Genomic DNA, 18,621 nt, shown 5'->3' with positions numbered 1-18,621 from the left:
AGCCACATCCCAGTCCTTTTTATTTTTTGAGACAGAGTCTTGCTAATTTGCTGAGGCTGGCCTCAAACTTGCAATCTTCCTGCCTCTACCTCCCTAGGCAAAGAATTATAGGTATGGCTACCACATTTGGCTCCCATAGGGAGTTCTAATCAATGGGTTTAGAGCAAGCAGGCATGAGTTCTGTGGAGGCGTCACTATGACTCACAAGTGTTCACTGTGGCACACTATGACTCACAGGTGCTCACTGTGGCATATCTGCACTGCCTGTGGGGTCTTGGGGTTAGTGAGGAGAATTAAGAAGGTTGTAACTACTTATTCCATAGGGAGGTGGTATCCAGGAGATGGCTGTATAAGGCACATATGTAAATTGCGCATGTTGAGGAACTGAGAGGAGGTTGAGAAGACAGTCACAGCCTCCAGAACTCAGTGTCACATATTTTCTGATTTTAAACAAACAACAAAAAACTGTAACCAAGAAATGATTTCATCTTCAAAAGAAAAGTACTTGTACTTCAAAAAATGAGATGAGGTGGGAATTTTTCAGTCTTAAAAAGATTACTAGACTTAGAAAGACCCTGTCTCCAAAATAAATAAATAAATAAATAATGATAATAATAAAGGGTTAGAGATGTGGCTCAGTGCACCTCTGGGTTCAATCCCAGCACAAAGTAAACAAATAAACAAAACAGTTTTCAAAGCTGCTTGTTTTGTATTTACAAATATTCCTCTGGACTGTACCAAAAGGAAAACAGGGACAGGAGTATATAGTTTTAATCAGACTTAGCTTCCATTGCTTTATCAGAAGCCAGACTCCCCTCGTTTTCAGTTTCTCCATTTTCTGCAGGTAATTTTCCAGTTCCTTGGTTTGTCATTTCAGCCTATTTGCCTTTGCCACCCTTTTCCCTTCTGCTTGCACTTTGCTGTTTGAAGATTTATCTTTTCTTGCTGCCATTTTTGGCTTCATTTTCACCCTTGTAGCTGACAACTTTGCAGTTCTCTTAGGTTCTTCTTCACTTCCCCTTCAGGTACTGCCCTCTTGAGCACTGATAGCAGGAGGGCTATTGAGTGCCTGCAGGCGCCATTTTATATCAGGGACTTGCACATCCAGAGATTTCGATATCCAAGTAGTCCTAGAATCCATCTCCCTCAGATACCAGAAATAACCACCTTCCTAGAGAACTCATCTCAGTTTTGATATTTTTACTGGGCAATCACAGTGACCAATGTACCAACCTATATACACTAATGAATCCCAAGTTAAAACCACAAGTGCTATTCCATTTGTACTTACAGTCAACTAAAAAAATTTTCAGGTTACAACAAAAAATATACTTACATAGGACTTAACATTTTTCACTATCCCCCCTTCTCTCTCTCTCTCTCTCTCTCTCTCTCTCTCTCTCTCTCTCTCTGTAGTACAGAGGATTTAACCCAGCCCCTCATACATGTTAGGCAGGTATTTTATAACTGAGGTATATCCCCATGCCCTTTTAAAATTTTATTTTGAACAGGGTCCAAGTTGCTGAGACTGTCCTTGAACTTGGGATCCTCTTGCCTCAGCCCCTTGGTGTGCTGCCCCTGCCAGCCCATAATATACTTTTGATGACTGGGAAAGCACGTGCTGCTTCATCCACTCAGCACTGACTGGGCACCTGTTAGTCTCTGGTGCTCTGCTCCAGTGTGAGGTACAAGGATGAGTAGAATGTAGTCCTTGTCCATGAGCCTCTCACAGTTCACTAATGTAGATAGCACTGTAATAGGTGATTATCACAGAGACCAAGCGAAGGGATGAAAGGCAGGCCCTGGAGGCACATATACCCTGGGCTTTGCCACTTTTCCAGTTGTCCAACCTCGTAGCCTCTTAGAAATAATAATAGTACCTCACAGTATTGTGGGAATTAACTGTGGAAATGCATGCGAAGTTGCTTAGCATTGCACTGTATTTAACAAGTATTCAGGAAATGTTAGGTATTACCTAATGTGTTAAATGCAACTTATGTAATTAGGCATGGTTGTTACTTCTTCCTTTTGAATACAGTTAAGTAAACTGGTTTTAATTATAAGCAACTCATGATTGGACAACAATAAGAGTTTATAGTGAACTTGTTTGTTCGTTTGTTTTGGGTGGGGTACCAGGGATTGAACCCAGAGGTGCATAACCACTGATCCACACCCCCAGCCCTTTTTATATTTTATTTTGAGACAGGGGTCTTGCTAATTTGCTTAGAGCCTCACTAAATTGCTGTAACTGGCTTGGAATTTGCAGTCCTCCTGCCTCAGCCTCTCGGGCTGTTAGAATTACAGGCATGCACCAAAGCACCCGACTTGTTTACTCTTTTAAAATTTATTTTTGCATACCAAGGGTAGAACCTAGGACTTTGTACATACTAGGCAAGTATCCTACCACTGAGCCACATCTGGGACTTGTTTGCTTTTGATAATAATTTGGGGGAAAATCTAACTATCTTTCTCTGGAAATGGGACTTACTGTCGATTGAAACTCTTAGTTTGCTGGGTGGGATGGCACACATCTGTCATCCAGTGATTCAGAAGACTGAGGCAGGAGTATCACAGTTAGAGGTCAGCTTGGGCAAGTTAGCAAGACCTTGTCTCAAAATAAAAATAAAGAAGAGCTGGATACAGTGGTACATGCCTGTAATCCCAGCACTCTGGGAGGCTGAGGCAGGAGGATTGCAAGTTTGAGACTGGCCTCAGCAATTTAGCTAGGTGCTAAGAAATTTAGTGAGACTCTGTCTCAAAAGAAAGAAACAAAAAGGGTCTGGAATGTAGCTCAGTGGTAGAGTGGTCCTATTCAATCCCTAGTACCATGGGGGATGGGAAGATGAGGTGGTCCTGGTCTAAAAATGGCTGAAAAGATCTAATTTATCTCTCAGGAGGTGGGCTGGGTTTGTGGCTCAGGGTAGAGTGCTTGCCTAGCATATGTGAGGCACTGGGTTCGATTCTCAGCACCACATATAAATAAGTAAAATAAACATCCACTGACAACTAAACAATATTTAAAAAAATATTTAACCTATCTCTCATGAGTGAGGCTAACTTTCCTAAGTACTCAACATACTTTTAACCCCTTTTATAAAAAAGAGGAAATGAACTCAGAAACTAATTGATTTAATGATATTTAATGACTTCAGCCTGCATGGTGGCACAAGCCTGTAATCCCAGCTACTCAGGAGAATTCCAAGTCAAGGCCAGCTTGGAAAAATTAGGGAGATCTTGTCAACAAATAAATAAAGACTGTAATGTAGCTCAGTGGTACAGTACTTGCCTAGCCTTGGGTTCAATCCTCAGTACTGCAAAGGATATATACACATACACACACACAAACTTCAATGCCCTTCTTAATCCACGTATGCCTCTCAGACAAAAATAAATGTTGGCCAGATGCTCAGGGCCATAAATCTTTTTTTAAAAAATCCACCGAGTAGTCTTTCAATCAATCTGTACATATTATTGAGCACTACTATTTTACAGGCACTGTGCTGGTTCTAGGGTTACAAAGAAGGGCAAAAATCACTGACTGGCAGAGGAGACAGACATTCATCAAATATGCATTCAAATATATTAGTGAAGAGTTTAGAGCAGGACCCTGATTTAGACTGGAACATAGGTTGGTGTAGGTCAGGGAATAACATCTAAAAATACAACTTACCCTTTAGAAAAACTGGCATTTTTATCCTTGATCTTAATACCACCAGCAAGTTCAGGATATAGAAATTTAGTCAAATAGGTTGTATGGTTAACTTATGGAAGATGCTAAATTATATATATATATATATATGTATATATATATATATATATATATATATATATATATATATATATGTATTACTCTTTTTAATCACCCAATCATATTTTTAACATTACACATGACCTTTCCATTAGTCATTCTGTCCAACATGAGCTTTCATTTCATTAACTGTATTCAAAATGTAATCATTATTAACATACATATACATGTACACAAATGAATACTTAATTATAGTTTCTTATCTTCACTAATGTAGAAGTCAGGAAAATTTCAGAAGACCTAGATAAGTTCTCTATTTCTTGACCAGGAGGGATGCCTTGCTCTTCGAAGCTATTTCACATCTAAACATGGAGCGTCTCCCTCCTTTGCCTTTTGTTTTCGGGGAGGAATGAATCAGTCAGTGCACACTTAAAACTGCTTGTCTTGTAGGAAGGATTACAATATACCAAAGAGCATTTAAAATGGTGTTTTCATATTTCCTCGGAAATGTATTATTTCTCGCAAAACAGAGGGAGGGAAGAAAATAATTATAGAAAATATCTTGCCATTTTAATTTTCACTAGAAAATTTACGAAATTATTCACACTCATAACTTTCAGACTTAATAAATTTGAATTTTTTAAAGGAGAGTTTTCTAGCTGTTATAAGTGGAATCTGCTCAAATTGTTCAGATGATTTTCAGTGATTTCCTACAGAATGACCATTTGTTTCCTTTTACATTCTTCTCAGGCAACCAGTGAATAACGTATTTATCAAAATTTACGCAAGGCCCCAGACAGCATTTCTTTCTTGCTGAGGCAGATAATTGATCAGTTCTCAAGCCAGCTGGACTGCAGAGGGTCAGGGAGACCATAGCAAGCTTGGCTATGTTGTACTGATATTTGTCACAAGAAAAGAACTCATCTACGGAATCATTTGATACAAAATAAATAAACTGCTTTACTAGAACATTATCACAGGATCAGAATGTCCTCCTTTGGTAAAAAAAGGAATGAGCCCAGTGTAGCTTTACTGTAACAGCAGGAAAACATTATCTTGTTGTTTTTGTCTTAAGGTTAAACATAGATCCAAATGTTACCAAAACTAACCACAAATATTATCATCAAATAAGCGCTCTGATCAAAGTCATTGATCATTAAATTAGCTGAAAGCCCAAGAATTTGCTACCTTTCAACAAAATTATAAGTTAGACATGTGGATTATTTCACAATCCACCCAATGAACGAATTGAGTAAGGCCAGATGAATACAAAATCACATTTATCGAACTCTTACTGTGGCACTATTCTAGGCCGCTTAAATATACTATTTAAATAGGCGATTTTTTTTTTTTTTTTTTTTTTTGGTAATGGGGAGTGAACTCGTGGGCTCTTAACCCCTGAGTCACATCTTCAGCTCCTTTCTGGATTTTTATTTAGGGACAGAGTCTCCTTGAGTTGCTTAGGGCCTTGATAAATTGCTGAGGCTGGCTTTGAACTTGCGATCCTCCAGCCTCGGTCTCCTAAGCCCCTGCGATTCCAGGCTCAGGTAAGCCCCCTCGCCTGGCTAACTTTAAATTAGGGTTCAGTCCCACAAGACTGACCATCCTATTGCCCCACTTCCGCTGCCGGCCAAGGTTATTATTTACTTTGTATCGTTATCATCGTTTTTCAATTTGATCATAATTATTGTTTTATTTATTTACTTATTTATTGGTATGGTACTAAGGGATTGAACCCAGGGGTGCTCTACCTCTGAGCTACCCTCCCAGGCTATTGAAAATGTTTATCTGGAGACCGGGTCTCACCAAGTTGTGGAGTCTGGCCTGGACCTTCCAAGTCGCTGGGCCTACGCGCCCTGGCACCTCGCTATGTCCGGCTGTGAACCAGGGCCTCTCCACGGCTTCCGTGGCTGACTAGTAAAGCTGGGAGTAATCAGGAAGACAGTTTACTTACAAGATGACTGGTTTGCCACACAGAACACAACTCAGGACCACAACGGGAAGAGATGTTCACGATAAGATAGTGGAGGTGGCGCGCGGCCCTCGGCCTGCCTGGCGCCACCACCACCGCAGGACCTGTTCACCAACCCGGAAGTCTTGGATATTTATGGCTGCATGAAGCTGAATCATGGGCCTTTGGAGTTCAAGTCACTCTCCGGTCAAGCCCTCCCCCTGAGGTGGGGGTTGGTGCGCTCAGTAGGCCGTGGACATGATTTATAATTTATGCAAATTAGCGCTGGACATGTGCGTTTGACTTTGGGCAGCGAGGACAAAGTGGTGCCTAGAAAGGGGCCCGTGAGGTAGGGGAAAGGAGATGGGCTTAGTAGCTGGAAAGAACCAATGTGGGGGTGAGTTTTGGCAGCAGCAGCGATGGCACAGGACGTGATGGGACTAGGTGACATGGCGCCATGGAACTTGGCGCATTGGGCCGTGCGCAGCGGTGGGGTGGGGCAGGGTGCCGTCTGCGGCTTCCGTGGGCGCATGTGCAGCACGGGCCAAGGTACGGCAGAGCGCAGGGTTCTAACAAGGTGAGCTGGATGCGGCACCCCAGACCTGGGCGAGGGGAGCCCTCCATAGGAGGAGGAGGTGGCGCGTAGGCCCCTAAAAAACTGCACATCTCGTTGGGCTTTATCAAAGCATGGTCCCCTGATCTCTCTCCTCTCTGAAACATGTATTTTCAAAAGAGATTAAAGTCTAGAAATGGGTTGGTAAAGGGAGAATTTCCATTCTCTGACTGCTAATGGCAGGCTTGAATAAGCCATTACCCAATATTACAGCCTTCTTTAATGTAGGCTTACCAAATCCATCTTAGGGAAATAATTCAGGACCTGTAATTGCTGCATAAGCACATTATCAGCCAGGAAAACCTGTTGGAGAAGATGATTTGCTTTGTACTGACATAGAGTTCAATGCTGGTGTTGCTCAATAAGAGAATTCTGAAATGAAAAACAGGTAATTCAGCAGAACCTCCCGGACACTGCCTCTCAGTCCCATTTTCCAGGTTAGTATGATAGAATTACGTTTTTTAAAAAAGAAATAATTGAATAGTAGTCATAGTTTTCTCTTCAGATTCTTCCAAACTTTATCTTGAATATAAACAAAATAAAAATGACTTCAACTCAAGATACCTATGACTACTACTAATATGAGTATTCTCCAGTGAATTTAAGTGTGAACTTAGCTTGTTATTGTTTTTTGCTTTGAATAAACACTCAAGAGTTATTCAGTCTAGTTGCAGGGAATTATTCTTTGGGCTTAAGATGGTTTGTTCGATTTCTCCTTGTCAGAGATAAATGTATGATGAACAGAAATAATATAGGAAACTATACTAAAAGTAGAATCTTCAAAAATAAATTTTATTGTATCAAGTGGTTTGTTATTGAACTCGGAGTTCCTTGCAAATTCCTGGTCAGGAAATAAATCACTTGCGTTATACTTCAGTGAAGGTACATTATATTACTGGTATAGGTGCTAAGATATTTTCTGACTAGTTTCTTGAACTTGAGTGCCTGGTGACGTTTTTTTTACTTTTGAGTTACCTAAAATATTGGAACTGTAAGGAGAGTGTTGACATATTCCTATGCCCATCCTTTCTATGAACCAACATACTTAACTTTAAAAAATCACTTAGGCTGGACGCAGGCCTGTAATCCCAGGGGCTTGGGAGACTGAGGCAGGAGGATCAGGAGTTCAAAGCTAGCCTCAGCAATTTAGCAAGACCTTGTCTGTAAATAAAATATAAAAAGGACTCGGGATGTGGCTCAGTGGTTGAATGCCCCTGGGTCCAATCCCCAGTACCAAAAAGAAAAAAAAATTACTTTTACTTTCCTCAAATATTAGACCTTTATTTCTAGAACAAAATTAATATCAAATATGAAAGAAAGAAATTTAAAATTGTTCATTACATAATTACTGCTGTATGCCATTTGTGTCCAGAAACAATTTATAAAACAATATGGTCACTGCTTGCAGTGGTACAGTCCTGTGATCCCAGTAACTCTGGGGGCTGAAGCAGGAGGATCATAAATTGGAGGCCAGACTGGACAACTGTCTTAAAATAAAAAATAAAAGGGTTAAGGATGTAGTACCCCTGCATTCAATCCCCAGTACTACCAAAAAAAATGTATTTTGATATATGTATACACACACACACACACTTGTGTGTGTGTGTATTTATATATGGTCAGGGTCTCAGAAGTGTTTCTCGCCCTCTCAGTCCACCACTGGTTAAATAATAAGTAAATGGAAAAGATGCCATAATATAAAATAAGCTTAGAACAGACCAATATTTTACAATTGAAAGAGGATCTTTTCCTTCTTCACTCCCTTCCTCTTTCTCAAGGACAAAGAAGAGGAGAAAAGAACAAGGATGTGGACTATATGTCCAAGTATGTATTTTCTCTTCTTTCTAATTATGCAAACTGAAATATGAAGAACTTGTTGGGAAGTGAAAGTTCTGTTTCTTCTAAAATTGGACAGCTGTTGGGCATTGCAGTGTTTATAACTTTCTCTCACAGATGTTACATTTTATGAAATGTGACTCATAAGGGTGTTACTTGTATCTTTAGATGGGAAGAAATCCCTGAGGGCTCGATAATTACGTAAGTCAGCTACACTCACAACCTGAAATACTTGAAGCGAATATTTCTTGGAAAAAGAAAAGAAAAAAGAAGGGGGGGATAACAAGACTTTGCCATGCTTAAATGAAACAGAAAGACAACCAATTTCAGATTTTTTTCCCCTTCTGTGGTAGGAATAAGGGAAAGAGTATATATTTTTGTTTGGGAGGTTTCATTTTCATTTGAAAAATGTTTTTCAAATGTGTAAGCTTTTTGTTTTGAATTTTGGTCCCTATTCTTGTTCCAAATGTGCCAAAATTTAGAAAAACCTTATTTAAGGACATTTCAAAAGAAGGCTTTGCATTTCATGTTTATTATCAGTGCTTTAATATAGGCATTTCATTAATCACCAATACTTTAAGTATATACATACATACACATATATTACACAAACATGTGTATGTAAATATGTACATAGTATATATAAATAATATATAAATACAAACATATTACACACATGTGTATATATGTGTATGTACACACATACATTTGGAACATTTCATAATGATTAGTCAGTTTTTTTATTGATATTTTTTTTTTAGTTGTGGTTGAACACAATACCTTTATTTAATTAATTTATTTATTTTTATGTGGTGCTGAGGATCAAACCCAGGCCTTGCACGTGGTAGGTGAGCACTCTACTCCTGAGCCACAGTCCCAGCCCCCATACTCAGAGTTTTTGCAGATACTAAGTACCAGTGTTTTCTAGTGAGTATTGATTTACTCCAGACAAAATAACCAAATATGACTCCATTTTCAGAGATGTTGATACCATCAGAATAATTCACCCAAATTACAAAAAATGGTAATACTTAAAATTGTGCACATTATTTTACCATTTCATGAAACTTCTCAAACTTATTCAAACTTTTCCTGTGTAAAAAGACTCCTCCCAAACTGCATGATAACATTAAATTACAAAATTGAATTTGGAAAAATAGGGAGTTATTTTTCTGATTTTGGTATTAAGGTTTTTAAAAATCTGTTTTAAAATATAGTGAGGAGTGTATTGAGACAGGTGATGAAAAGGAGCTGCCAGTTGATGGATTCAACATTTCTGAGAATATTAAGTTACATAAAGGGAAGACTTCAAGAGCAAGGATATATTATAAATAAGAGTTCTTCTGCAAGATGAGCAGATGGGCAGTTCTTACGTCAGTTGTATACACGAGAGAGGTCTTTTTGAAGAATGCTTGTTTATAGAATTTTCTGCAGAATAGAATCAGTGACCTCCGATGATTCATTTATTTTTTTACTAAAACTATATTAGAGTATCTGTGCTTTTCTAAAAGCTCATCCACACTGTAATTTAGACATCTAATTTTCAAAATGTATTCAACATTGACTATTCTATCTGCATCCTTAAGTCCCTTTACAAGTCTCTCAGTAGAATTATGTTATTATTGTTGTTTAGTTGGCTGAGATATTCTATATTCTTCAAGACACCATTATGTTAGTTAAATATACAAATTAGTTCTCCTTCAAATCCACTGAGTACCCCATTTTCATCAAAATTTGTGAAATTGTACACTACTTTAACATCTGGATGATAAATAGAAACTCAATGCATAACTTCCTCTAGTAAATCACCAATACCAGCCAAAAATGTGCACACTTTATGTTTTTGGAGCTTATCCTAGAAATTATCATACTCTTCTTTGAGTAAAACATCAGATTTTTCTGTAATTTATAAAGTTCAGCTTTTTGGTATAGCTTGTTCAACATGAAAACTATGTGATTTAGTGTACCATTCTAACACCCAAGCATTCTTCTTTTCTACAGTAAGCATACAATCAACTTCAAAAACATGTTGTTGTTTCTTTACTGGTAATAACCATTTCAACACTCATCTGTAATTGGCTTACAGTTGTCAATGATATTATAACATGTTATGCATCTTTTTTCTTTTATATCCTCTCAAAGTCCACTGTTTAAAGTTTGGCAGCTTCTCCTCTGATAAGATCATAGATGATTTCTTCTACTCTTGTTGGTTTTTCTTGCAATCTGAACTTTTCTGAAATTTTGGCACCATTTTCACATGTATAGTAGAATTTTGATTATTCACTTCTTGGTTATCCAATATTCATCTCCATCATTTTTTTCTTGCCCATCTTTCTCTTTAAAATATATATGTATTAGACCAGCACCACCCCCAAACATACCTAGAATGTACATGCTGGTGCTTGCTACTATGCTGTCCTCACTATGACTGTCCTATTAACAAGGCTGTCTTATGCCTCCTGGTCAGAAAACAAGAGGACACTATTTGTGGCTGCAAGCCTCCAGAGCATGTGATCCATGCATGTACTTTGGAGTTTGAAGACATTTTCTGAATGTCTACTCAGTGCAAAATATTGGACTGGTGCTACTTAGAGGCATAGAAAGTAGTAAAAGAGCTGGGATACATTTTCTTGTCATCTTTGAGTTTCTCAGTTAGCTTAGGTAAGCCTAAGGACAGAATCTAAAAATTTAGAACTAGGGCTGGGGGCATAGTTCAGAGGTAGGGTGCTTGCTTGGCATATGTACAACCCTGGGTTCAAACCCCGGCATTGAGAAGGGGGGAAAAAAAAACGGGCATAGTGGCACACTTATGTAATTCCAGCAACTTGGGAGGCTGAGGCAGAAGGATTTTAAGTTCAAGGCCAGCCTCAGCAATGGAGGGAGGGAGGGAAGGAAGGAAGGAAGGAAGGAAGGAAAGAAGGAAGGAAGGGAGGGAGGGAGGGAGGGAGGGAGGGAGGGAGGGAAATCTCACAACTTCAAGGCTAATCTGGCAATTTAGTGAGACCTATCACAAAGTAAAAAGGGTTGATGATGTAGCTCAATTGTAGAGTAGTACCACCCCACCCCCACCAAAAAAAAGTTTGAAACTTGATGTCTTTTACATGTTTTTTTTTTATTAGCCACCTGGTTCTCAAAGTGGGAAGGTGAGTTATCCAAGTTACACAGCTAGTGACATTCAGAACCGAGTCCTATAGTTCAGTGCTTTTTCAACACACTAGATTACTTAATATTCATGGATTTCTGTGGGTTCAAGTATCATGGCAAGTTAGAACTAAGGTAGAGCAGTTTGAATACACTGCACTTAACTACCCAACCTCTCTTGTCTCATCCCAGTCTGCCCTGGTTAGACAGTCTGAACTTTTGGGAGGACCCAAGGGGAAAACAAACATGGAAAGTATTCTCTTGGCTGGGTTAATTGTAAGCAAGTCCCTGAATGTGTAGAGAGAGAGAATTGCAGATGTTTAGAGATTGATCACAGGCCTTTGTCCAGAATAGTGTGCTGAGATAAACTAGTTTTGATTTGTTTTAGTAAGAATCTGAGTCTGAAGAATGTTGGTGGAAACTTGAGATGTGATATTGGGTCATACTACTCTCCAGAGGGTGCTGTTCTGGTAATGAAACTGGAGGACTTTGTTGGGTAGAGGACAAAATGGATTCCTCTGACCCCCACAGTGGGTTTTGATTAGTGGGCTTTGATCAGAACAAGAAACAGTTAAAAGTTTTTCCTCTCTTTGATTTTCTTCTCTCTTATTATGTCATGTGTCTCAAGTATTAACCCAGATGGATATGCAACACTTGAAACTACCCTTGACATTAGAAAGCTAAGGAGAACTGGTAATGGTGGTGGCACACGCCTATAATCCCAAGGATTTAGGAAGATGAGGCAGGAAGATCACAAGTTAGAGGCAGCTTAGTGAGACCCTGTCTTAAATTAAAAAATAAAAAGGCCCAGGGACTTAGGTCAGTGGCAAAGTGTACCTGAGTTCAATTTCCAGTTGGGAAGGGAGACACCAAGAAGAAATCTCATTGGGGTCCCAGAGGAAAGGACAAGTCCTTAGGCAAGTACAGTCCAATGGGTTCATATGAGATTTGGGTTACTAAAAGAGAACCAAAGGGCATTTGGAATTTAACCCTCTGAGGAGTAGTAGTAACGCGCAGTTGCCTGAATATCTTCACTTATTCCTCAGAATCCAGTTGCCATGGGCTGGAAGGGAATTGGGTTAGGTTCCTGGCCTAGAAATTTGGTTTTTCTAAAGTCATTTTCAATGACTTTCACAACAGAGTCAGAAGCAGCTCCAGGAATAGAACAGATCCTGGATAATTCAGGACCTCTGACACAGTACTAACAGAGAGTTGTGAGAGGAGGGTCAAGTTGAAAACTGTTTTTTAAGCTAGCTCCACTGGGCCTGGAGGTAGAGGTGGGAAGTAGGGAGTAATGAAAAAGAATCTAAGAAGAACCAGTCAGTTTCTGTTCCTTGTATCATCCTGAGCTTCCTCCTGCTAGTCATTCTCATTTGCACTGAAGAGTTGTGTTTTGTTTTGTTTCTTCATTCAGTCACAGGTGCAGTTCTAGAAAAGGAAAGTATATTTGTTTTCTAAATCCAGCATCATTCTCAGAAACTCTACTGCTTAAGCACCCTTGAAGAAGGATTCTCATGTCTCAGATGCCTAGTGGTTAAGAACACAGGCATTTACCAGTTTGGATAAGAATTCTAACCATGCCAATTTACCAGCTGAATGGTTTTTGTAAGCACTTTAATTTTGATAATCTTCAATTTTCTAATCTGTAAACAGAATGACGACTCAAAAATGATATTATCATAGATTCTTGCCCTTGGAGGAGGATGTTAAAAGCCCCCTTAGTGTGTGCATTAGTGCCTTCTAGCATATCCTCGCCCAGCAGCTCTCAGGCTGGGTCTGTATTTCCATGGTGCCTACCCAGCACAATGGGTTCTGTTTGGTTTATTGGTGGGTTGGTAGGCCCTTAACTTTCAGTTTTGAACAAAGTAAAGTCTTGCGTTATCTTTCTTTCTCTAAAGTTTCTTTAGGTACTAAGGATTGAACACAGGGTCGTGCACATGCTAGGCAAGCCTTTTCCCCTGAGCCACACCCTCAGCCCCTAAATTCTTGCTTCTCCAAGCCAAATTTTTTCTACTATACTAACGTTTCCTGCCTTAAAAGAAATCAGAATCACCCAGAATAAATGTATTACCTTTTCAAGTATCTGAAGACAGCTATCAAACGTCTTAGGTCTTTCTCACTGGTTGCTTCTACCATTCCAACCAAGTCGCAATATCAAGGCCCTTCCTTCACTTTCCTGAGTCTGTCCTTTTGCACTGCTTCAGTTTTCCATTGGTCTGAAAGTCTGTTTTGCAGAATTCAGCAAAACACTCCTGATATAGCATAGTCATGAGTAAATGGAATGCCACAGTGGCTAGATTTGTTTTCATTACCATAAAATATTAAAGATGTTTATGATAAATGTCCCTAAGCCTATCACGATAATGAATCTGGCTGCAAAACTGTCTGGTTATGAACAATAGGCATGTTTTTACAACTTGTGCTTTAGTTTATCTTTCAGTTCTAGGGGAAAAAAAGGCCAAAATATGTTCAAGAATAATCATGTATGAATGCAAGGAAGTTCTAGAATTGTCCTTTATCTTCCCCCTATATTTTTACTGCTATGTTGAAGCTGCATTCCTGTTGCCAAAAAAACAAATTTCCTTTCCACCCCCTTCATCAAGTTCACTTTTTACTGCCCTGGATGATGCACAGTATTGTTTTTGAAGGGACTTCAACCTTGATATATTCTGCAGGTTCTTTAACTATTGTTCCTTTTCCTTTAGGAGAATAGCCTTCTCTTTATTTAAGACAGGAAATATCTTGATGTAAATTAAAATAAGAATATAAGATTGCCAATTCAGTTTCCACCCTAAATTCAGTATTCCCTCTGGATTTCTATAAATGTCATTAACAATATGTGATTGAGAACTAAAACATCTTTAGTGCCAAGTAATGATGAAATAGAAATATAGTGGCACAAACCTCCACAACGTGCCCCTGCCTTCTCTGGCACATTATTTTTGTGAAAAAACTTCAGATCATGGTTAAAGATTCTAGTCTCAGACAAGTGTAGTCACTGTTGAGCCTTTTTAATTTTTTTAAAACCATGAGAGGTAGCTATTTGTGAGAAGTTATATAATCTGTTAGGTACCCTTGCTTCCAAAATTAATTCTTCATTGACATAACATTGCCCAGAAGAGACGAAAAAGGGGGCTGGGGTTGTGGCTCAAGGCACTGGGTTCGATCCTCAGCACCACATAAATGTAAAATAAAGACATCGTGTCCACCTAAAACAGAATATTTATAAAGAGAGAGAGATGAAAAAGGATTGTTCATATGGATGATCATACCCAACAACAGAAATTAAACAATTCAGATCTTCACTACACATGACCTACAAAAATAAAATTACAGAAGTCTAGTACATCAAAGTTTTGAAATTCAGTGCTGACTTCTTATAAAAATTAATTTGCGGGCTGGGGATGTGGCTCAAGCGGTAGTGCGCTCGCCTGGCATGCGTGTAGCCGGGTTCTATCCTCAGCACCACATACAAACAAAGATGTTGTGTCTGCCGAAAACTAAAATTCTCTCTCTCTCTCTCTCTCTCTCTCTCTCTCTCTCTCTCTCTCTCTCTTTAAAAAAAAAAATTATTTGCATGCATAGAAATCCCTCTCCAAGAGAAATGCTGGTTTGGAGACACTCCTCTCTACAATGACCATGGCTTTGAAACATTACATTATTGATGGCTGTGATTCTTTCCCAGACTCTAGATAAAATTTGTAGAGAAATGAGATGAAGATGTAGACTTTATTCCTTAGTCAAAGGTGAATAAATAGCATTTTGAAAAGTAGGAAGAAGGAGCTGGGAGTATAGCTCAGTTGGTAAAGTGCTTGTCTTGTAAGCCCAAGGCCCTGGGTTCAATCCCCAGCACCAAAAAAAAAAAAAAAGAAAAAAGAAAAGAAAAAAAGAAAGAAAAGAAAAGTGGGGAGAAAAATATAGAGTTCTACCTTATCCTATTTTCTCACTTCTCTTAGCCAGATATGGTGGTGGATAAACGTGGCATTTTGGGGATAGATGCAGAGGTCCTCAAATCAGATGGTAGGCATATAACAAATGTGTGAACTCCATCCAGATTTTAAATTTTTAAAAATGTGAATGAAACCCACAAAAATATATTTCAAAATCTCTACTTAAAATCTTCTCATCGTTTTCCTGGAAGTAACTCAAAGAAATGCCACTCACTTTCTTCCTTCTCCTCTGTCTTCTGCTTTGACTCCTGAACTGGTAACAATCAGGCAGGCACTGAGCTGACCACCCTTTTTTTTTTTTTTTTTTTTGTACCAGGGATGTGCTGATTTTTTAATCACTGAGCCACATCCCCAGCCCTTTTCATATATTTTTTTTTTATTTTGAGACAGGTCTCACTAAGTTTCTTAGGACCTCACTGAGTTGCTGAGATTGGCTTCAAAATTGCAATACTCCTGCTTCAACCTCTTGAGCCACCAGGATTACAGGGATGTGCCACCAAACTGATCACTTTTTGAGGACATCCTTCTGGGATCATTATAGTAACACTCTGAGTTAGGCTCTATTACTATTCCTCTTTCACAAATGAGGAAAGTAAGGATTCAGAGTAGCAGGTAGTTTGTCCAAGATCCCCCAGGCTGGAAGATGCAGGATGAGGATTTGTTGGGACACTGATTTCTGGCTGGTACATTCATACAACTGGTACATAAGTAGACAATGAATTTCTAAACATGTGCTGCCATTTTTTTTTTTTTAATAATAGGGATCGAAATCAGGGGCGCCTAACCACTGAGCCACATCCCCACTTCTTTTTTATATTTTATTTAGAGACAGGGTCTCACTGAGTTGCTTAGGGCCTCAGTAATTTTCTGAGGCTGGCTTTGAACTTAGGATTCTCAAGCCTCAGCCTCCCAAGTTGCTGGGATTACAGGTATTCACCACCGTGCCCAGCATGTGCTGCCATCTTTTACTCAAATTGTCCAAGCATGGGAGTTAGACATTCAGATCATCTGGCAATTTCCTTTTATGAAGAGAACCTGATCCCATCATAATGAAAATAGATGTCATTTCATTTCCACTTGATTCAGTTGTATTTTTTTTATTATTATTATAAAGGAAAAACTTTCTCTCAATTTCACTGCCTTTAAAAGTGGAATAAAACATTTGCGTACTTAAAATGCAAGCTTTCTGTCCCAGGTAGATTTTCAGTGCCAGCTCAATAAAAATGTTATTAGGGAGGTTATACTCAGTTCAGCTAAGCTTCCTGACTCTATTCATTTACTAAATCGATTTCTTTCAAATATGTCTCCCTCTGCCGGGTGGGTGGATCATGTCTGTAATTGCAGCCACTCAGGAGACTGGGGCAAGAGGATCACAAGCTCAAGGTCAATCTGGGCAGTTTAGTGAGACAATGTCTCAAAATAAAATAAAAAGAATTGGGGCCAAGCTACAATAATTGTACTCTCTTGGTTAACCAGTTTTTCTAATCTCATGTCAACTAAAAGTTTTAGTAATTAATATTTTCAGCATTTTATTTGTTTTACCATGTCTTTGAAAGAACAAAAGATACTGCTTTTTAAAAGAAATGAATATAGGGCTGGGGCTGTAGCTCAGTGGTAGAGCGCTTGCCTAGCATGTGTGAGGCACTGAATTCGATCCTCAGCTCCACATGTAAATAAACAAATAAAATAAAGGCATGCTGTCCAACCACAACTACAAAAAAAAAAAAAATTTAAAAAAGAAAGAAATGAATGCAAATTGTTGACTGCTTATTCTAAAAATAAATAAATAAATAAATAAATAAATAAATAAAATAAAGAGGGCTGGGATGTAGCTCAATGCTGGAGCATCCCTGGGTTCCAATCCCCAGTACCACAAAAAATAAAAAACATCCGAAATAATCAAATATGTATTCCTCATCCCTATTCTAACTCTTTACTGTATTAAGTCCTTCCATTTTTATATTTCAGTTGTGGAAATTGTCACCTACCTGATCACCTTACTTCTAATCAAGTTCTTTTCTAGTCTGTCTCCCAAACTACAACCAGATGATTGTTACAAAAACAGATTCAGCCATGTCACTCCCTGCTACAGATATTTTTATTTACTTCCAACTGGCAGTGGAATAAAATACAAACCCTTAACCATGACAATCAAAGGCCTGCATCATCAAGAACACTCCCTTTTATGTTGTCTCTTTTCCAATGAAATCAAAATAATTTCTTTTTTTCTTTCTTTCTTTTTTTTTTGTACTGGGGATTGAACTCAGAGGTGATTTACCCCTCAGCTACATCCTAATACCTTTTTATTTTTTATTGTTTTGTACTAGGGATTTCAACCAGGGGCACTTTAACCACTGAACCTCATCCCCAGCCCTTTTTATTTTGAGATAGAGTCTCACTAAGTTGCTTAAGGCTTCACTAAATTGCTGAGGCTAGCTTTGAACTTATGATCCTCTTGCCTTAGCCTCCCAGATCACTGGATTTACAGGCATGCACCACCGCACCTGGCTATCTTTTATTTTGGACAAGGCCTCACTGTGTTGCTTAGGTCCTTGCTGAGTTGCTGAGGCTGCCCTTGAAACTTGTGATCCTCTTGTCTCAACCTCCTGAGCTGCTGGGATTACAGGCATGCACCATTACACCTAGCTTCATTCTTCATAATACAGCAAACAGTATTTTTTCCTTTGTCTTAATGCCTGGCATTAAGCAGTAAATGATATTGGAACTGCAAATAGAGAAAATGCTTCTCTGCTAAAGGATAGGCTGTGCCAGGGCTTGAGGCAGGAGGGTACAATCAGATAGTCACTGTCCTACCACCTCCCAAACAGCAGGAAGGGTATTACCATCTCACGTTTCAAATTAAACCCCACTTTGCTCCCCTTGTAAAATATTGCTGTGCCTCAACACCTTCTAAGCAGGGATCATTCATTCAAAATGCGGCAGAATACTGTACTGGTGCCAGACATCTCGAGTACATTCTGGGGTGTGGTTTGTAGTTTATTTCTGATTGTTAGCAGAAAACACTGAACAATATTCCAAATACCCTATCCACTCCAATCACAGCACACACACAAACACATGTGCTTTTCAAAACATCTTTCTTCCTTCAGAAGATAGCCCTTGAAAAATAGGTTGCAGACCAAATATGTTTGCTGGATCATGGTTCTGTGGTTTTCGCCAGTTTCTCTCACATGTCAATAGATTCTTTCTATTCATTCTTGTTATCCACTAAAAGGCAAAATACATGTTCCTCCAAGGACTTCTATGGTTTTAACAGGAGATACATTCTTGAGTTTTTCCCAGGGTGTGTGGGGAGCCCTGCACAGGAAATTTACATAGGCAAAGGTCAGCAGCATTTAATATTTCTCTGTCAAAGTAGGTT

General features: G+C 38.9%; 1 protein-coding gene and 1 pseudogene across 5 annotated transcripts in view; one reads left to right on the top strand and one right to left on the bottom strand.

Annotated features, from left to right (window-relative positions):
• Window positions 1-18,621, top strand: part of Cmklr2 (chemerin chemokine-like receptor 2) — a 73,136-nt gene that overhangs the window by 35,543 nt on the left and 18,972 nt on the right. Inside the window, exon 1 of one of the 5 annotated variants that reach the window (XM_058578242.1) lies at window positions 6,477-6,749. The exons of the other annotated variants lie outside the window; for them this stretch is intronic. The gene's annotated coding sequence lies outside the window, so the exon portion shown is untranslated. Of the gene's footprint in view, window positions 1-6,476; window positions 6,750-18,621 lie in introns of those variants that run through there. 5 annotated transcript variants of the gene reach the window in all.
• LOC124105784 (cytosolic 5'-nucleotidase 3A-like) lies at window positions 9,565-10,426 on the bottom strand (annotated as a pseudogene).

This window comes from Marmota monax, unplaced genomic scaffold (genome assembly GCF_021218885.2).
Source record: "Marmota monax isolate L192 unplaced genomic scaffold, Marmota_monax_Labrador192_F-V1.1 WCK01_AAM20220418_F8-fsc00095, whole genome shotgun sequence".
In the NCBI taxonomy this organism is placed as follows: Eukaryota; Metazoa; Chordata; class Mammalia; order Rodentia; family Sciuridae; genus Marmota; species Marmota monax.
The sequence above is the reverse complement of the archived record's forward strand: the minus strand, read 5'-3'. Positions and strand labels throughout refer to the sequence as shown.